Source organism: Chenopodium album, chromosome 6 (assembly GCF_948465745.1).
Source record: "Chenopodium album chromosome 6, dcCheAlbu1.1, whole genome shotgun sequence".
In the NCBI taxonomy this organism is placed as follows: Eukaryota; Viridiplantae; Streptophyta; class Magnoliopsida; order Caryophyllales; family Amaranthaceae; genus Chenopodium; species Chenopodium album.
In genome coordinates this window covers 35,285,759-35,291,579 of record NC_137839.1, presented here as the reverse complement: position 1 = coordinate 35,291,579, position 5,821 = coordinate 35,285,759, and the positions used below count along the sequence as shown (strand labels likewise).

The 5,821-nt window shown below is 36.4% G+C and overlaps 1 non-coding gene across 1 annotated transcript; it reads right to left on the bottom strand.

Moving 5' to 3' along the window:
* Positions 1–5,059: 5,059 nt before the first annotated feature.
* Positions 5,060–5,166, bottom strand: LOC145637697 (small nucleolar RNA R71). Its single transcript, XR_014114434.1, has one exon. It is a non-coding gene; the product is annotated as a small nucleolar RNA R71 (small nucleolar RNA).
* Positions 5,167–5,821: the final 655 nt, after the last annotated feature.

The following is a 5,821-nucleotide window of genomic DNA, read 5'->3' as shown; positions in this document are numbered from 1 at the left end:
AAGGTGCCTCAAGTCATTGGTGTACCTTGGGTTTAGTTCGGTAATTGATTTCTTTTTTTTTTTTTTGAGAATGAATGAATGAAAAATTCTATGATCGAGATGTAAAGGAAATTTGCTCATTTTATTAATGGAAAAGGTGAACGAAACACATGAAACATATAAAAATTCAAAGTGGAAAACCTATGCTAGACATGAATGGGGGAATGGAGATGAATGATAAAGAAAGAAATCAGGAAATCTTGTACGAAGGATCTGATGTGTGCCTTGTGTTCATTACTTCTTGCCGCCCGGAGGGAAAGGAAGTTTGTTTGCATCCACCAAGTCTTGAATGACGTCCTTCAAATTCCAACATTGCTCCGTAGTGTGGCCCCTTCCTTGATGGTACTTGTAATGGGCATTGGGATTCCATTTGGCGTTCCTTTCTTCAGGTTTTGGCTTTGGAAATGGCCTAATAGGTGTGATCAAGCCTTGACCATAAAGGCGATCAAAGGCCGCATCATAAGTCATTCCTAAAGGAGTGTAAATTCTTTTCTTCATGGGCAATGGAGCATCAAGAGCTAAAACTTCATTGATATCAACTTGGCTTATATTGTTGGTAGTATTTTTGTGCTTAGAAGACGAAGAAGAAGAATGGTCGTTCTTCTTGTTTTTCCAAGTGTTATTATTGTTACTACCAACAGTCTTTATTAGCTCATCCTCGATATTGATGCCGATGTCGTATACAGCTTCGAAAGTGATCAGTGGAAGAAATTTGAGATGTTCCCTATATTTATGAGTCAGATTTTGAATAAAGAGGCGAACCATCTCTCTTTCTTTGGGAGGATCTACCAAGAGTGAAGCTGTTTCCCTCCACCTGTTCAGGTAAGCGGTGAAGCCCTCATTCTCTTTCTGTTTGAGAATGGAGAGTTCACGTTCAGAAGTTTTAGTTTGAATGTTACACTTGTAACAATTCATGAAACTGTCGGTGACATCTTAATAAGTCGCAGTATGCTTGGCATCTAAGGAATAAAACCATTGTTTGCAAGCATGTTCTAAGGAGAGAGGGAACACCGTAGGGAAGAGTGTTACGTCCAATCCCTTAAGACCCATGGTTGCAGAGAACGCCTTCAAATGGAATATTGGATTGTCAGTAGGCTTGAACTTTGGAATATCAGCAGTGGAGAACTTTTCAGGAAGTCTGTCCTTCACATCCAAAGGAGTGGGACACGGTGCAATTTTTGAGTGACGCGGGAAATATTTAGTAAACGGGGAAGAAAACGCGTTAAGAATTTACGCGGAAAGGACACGGAAATTCCCGTGTCACTGGAAATCCCACCGTCAAACGGGAAAGATTCCCGTGACACGGTGGACTCCTGCCGTGGCGCGGGAATTTTCAGTCCGCTTTTCCATTTAAATACATTTTTAACCCTAATTTCGTTCAACATTTTAAGTGCCGATTGATAATTTCGGGCCTTTTTCTGATTTATTATTATTTGGGCTAAAATAAGAAAATAAGCGAATAAAATAAATAAAAGGTTTGGGCCAAAAATAAATAATAAAACAATAAAATAAAAAAGGTTTGGGCTAAAATTAAATGATAAGTTTGGGCTGAAATTAAAACTATGCTTTTACCAAACATCAAGACTAATCCATGGACTATTCAAAAATACGAATTTAATCAAATAAAATTTTTTAAGCACTCTCGGGATTAAATACTGAACCCGACCAATAGTGGCGGTGAAAGGTTGTTCATCATCGGGTTTGGTTTTGGGGAGACATTTTTAGGTGTCTACACTTTCACTTTCTTAGGTACTGCTTTTGCCTTCACAACAGTCTCTTTATACCGATGTCCACCTATAGAACCAAAACCACCTACATCTGATTAATACAAAAAAATTAACAAAAATTAACAATTCATAAGTTAATCTAGCAAAACTATATACTGCAAAAGTGACCCTTTTAACAGAAAAAAGTGACCCTTTTGATAGCACAACGCGACACTTTTGACAGCACAAAGTGACCCTTTTCACAGCACAAAGTGACCCTTTTCACAACACAAAGTGATCCTTTTCACAACAAAAAGTAACCTTATTCACAACAAAAAATATGCATAAACTGACCCTTCTAAACACAATGACATACTGCCTATTAGCATGCTCAACCTAAAACCAAGATCAATTCCAATTAGCATACTCTACAAAAAATCTAAGCATTGATAAATAAAAATGAAGCAAATTCTGAAAATAACATGCACTAGTTAATGCACAAAAATGAAAGAGCAAAAAAGCAAAAAAAAAAAAAAAAAAAAAAAAAAAAAAAAAAAAAAATCAAATGGAGGCAAATTCAAACACCATAACATGCAACAAATCTTCATTTAAAAAAAGCAAAAAAAATTAAAGAGTAAATTCACAAAAAAACATGCAAAAACTGTTTAACACATAACAACACATGAATAACAATTTTTAGCCAATTAAATACAATAAACAAAAAATTAAAACAAAAATAAACGCGTTAAAGGTGTCTTTGAAACCGAGATAGATTTAAAAAGGGTTCAACATTAAATATTACGTGGTCACTTATTATTTAAGAATTAAATTGGTATGTTTAATTGTTTGAATAATTATAATGTTTGATTGTGTTATGGTTTCAGAGTCATCACCAAGTCAATGATATGTAAATAACGTAAAGTGAAAGAGATTACGCATCAAAACTCTTGGAACGTATATACCTTGAGTATGAACATATGGGGGGAGTTATGGGATTTTATATTTAACCACAACTTCTACTGGGAGTACAGGACGATGTATTTTCTTTTTATTATTATGCGCAGGAATTCCACCACTTACGAGTGGTCCTTTTATACTTGCACGGTTTTCTCCTGTGTTAGTACCCCTATATTGGGGCAAGTCAGGGGGGAATTCGTTCAATGCGTAATCAATGCTAAATGAATAAATTAGTTATTTATTTGTGGGTCATGTTGTATGTTGTATGCTTGTAAACAAGTTGATATGTCTATTTTATATAGAGTTTTACCCCCGTCCCTTGATCGTAATTAGTAGTGTTTTTGGCTCTTTAGAGCAACTTTAATTACCAATTGGTGTTTTCTAGTGTTTTCGTAGTTTGGTAGAGTTTTATAGGGAATTGCATATTTGGAGCATTTTCCCGGGATTTTATGAAGCGACTACGAGCATTGGAGGAGCACGACCACTACACCGAGACATTTGGACCAAGTATTCAGGCCCCAAGGAGGAAATTAGCTCTTGGACCGAAGTTAATGGACCAAACGAGAGATCCAAGATGCCCAAGTGGCCTTGCCCCGGCCAAGGTGGCCTCGCCCGAAGGTGCGCCCTGCCGAGCGGGGTAGAAGAACGCAAGACGCCCGATCTCGCACCCAACCGGGCGCGAGAGAAGACCTGATGAAGAAAAAGGCGCGCCCGACCGGGCGGTGTGGCGCCCGACCGGGCGTGTTTTTGGAAGATAATTAAGCTCGATTTTAGTTCATTTACGTTGAGGATTTTCGAGTTTAATATAAATACGTTTTTGTTAAGTAAATTTAGTACCTTTTTTATCTTAGCTTTCTCTCTCTGCTTAGTTTTCAGATTAGTTTCCTCTCATTGTTTCTCTCTCTACAACTCTACGACCTTGTTCTTAATTCAATCGATTAATTCTGTTTACTTTGGTAACGATTTCTTCTATATTATTTTCTATAAAATTATTTCTTTATTTCATCATGTCTTGTTTAAATGCTTTGATTAGTTTAGATTTAATTATGCTTGAGTAGTTTTCTTTCTAGGGTTTATGGGGATCCATAAATAATATGAAGGGATAATTTATTACTATTGATTGTTAATGCTTGATTAATTTCCTATTGATTGATTTAATGTTATGCATTTAGATTAGGCCTAGTTTAATTGTATGAGTTATACAATATTGATTCGAGATTCGAGAGAAGAAAATTTATGTTTAGACTTAGTTTCAATAGGCTGACTAATTTGTAAATGGTTAAGTCAAGATTCGAGAAATGAGATTTAATACCGGTAAATTAACTCTGTGATTGTAATACATAGCGAAAGCCCTTTATGATCTGATTTATTGATGCATTGATGATTGAATATTATGTTTTACCCTGAAATATTATTTATTGTTGAACCTATGCCCTAGGCTTTTATTAATTGATTTCTCCCTATTTTTATCTCCTTTAGTTTAATTCCTTATATCTAAAATTTAGTTACTTTATAATTTAGATGATTTTAATTAATTAGGAATAGGAAGACTTGTTTTCATGTGGATCGACCCTTCTTCCCTATCTGCATAGTTAGAGGAACTTAGGAATTATTTTTGACTAGGTGATACGACTTTATCTTGTTAAAATTTGGCGTCGTTGCCGAGGAAACGGTTTTATTTTTATTTCTGATTATTTTTGTAGTCTAAATTATTTTCTCATGTCTCATAGAACGCAAGTTCTTTGAGACAACTTTCTCATATTTGTTTGTTTAATTCTGCGTTTATGCCCAGGAGTTCTAGATCAGGTTACATTCTATTCGACCCTGAAATCGAACGTTCTTTTCATAGACAGAAGAATTTATACAAGCAGATACGAGACACTTCTGGAGGTAATCCACCTTCGGAACCCCTATCTGATTCTAGTGATTCGAAAGCCTTTTCAGAACCTGAATCAAAGATGACAGCACCACCACCTCCTCCACCTCTCAAGCTCAATGATTATTTGCAACCGTCGCTGACAGATTTCCACACCTTACTCCTACGTACTCCGACCCTTGATGGAGTGAAATTTAAGATCAAACCCTAATTTATCACGACGATAGAGAGGAAGAAATTCAGTGAAGCTAAGGGTGAAGATCCTAATCTTCACATTGCAGATTTCTGCTGATATTGCAATACCATTAGGCAAGCTGGGGTCACGCAAGACCAAATCAGGGAGATTCTTTTTCCCTTTTCTTTATTTGGAAAATTTAAATTATGGTTTAATCGTTTTAATAGAACTACACTTGGTATTACTGACTGGGAAACTCTTGCTTTGAATTTTTATAATAAATATTACCCCGCAGAGAGAACAACTTTATTAAGGAGTGCTATTCAGAACTTTTCCCAAGAGCCAGATGAAACTCTATATGAGGCTTGGGCAAGGTTTAAGGATCTACAGAAAGAATGCCCCCACCATAATCTTGCATAATGACAGTTGATCCAAGCCTTTTAAAATGGACTTGGAAACTCATCTAGATCAATTCTAGATTTTGCAGCTAGTGGGAGATTCATGAATCTTAATGTTGAAAATGTAGGTCAAGTTATCAAAGACATGACATTTCACAATTCCCAATATGGGAATCCGAGAGGGTTTGCTAACAAAGGAAAACATAATGTCGATTCTGTATCCTTTTTGCAGGCTCAGTTAACATCTATTTGTCAGAAACTAGATAATCTTATTGTTGTTCCTAACTCTGTAGCTAATGTTTCTGCTGTTGCTAACAATGAAGCTTTTTGTGAAAATTGTGGAATTGTAGGACATTGTAGGATTTCCATAGAGCAAGTTAATGCCTTCCAATCCTATATGCAAAGTAACCCATACTCCAACTCTTATAATCCCGGCCTCCGGAACCACCCTTATCTTTCCTACCGGAGTACCAATGTATAAAACCCTCCACCTCCACAACAAACACAACAACAATCACCACCACAACAAAAATATTACCATCCTAATTCCGGCCAGAAAAACCGGTCACAACCCTCCTCATCTTCTGACCCTGCTATGTCAGAAATTAGAGCAATGCTTTCAAGCATTCAAAAGCACATGGCTGGGATTCACAAATTGATTCGATTATAG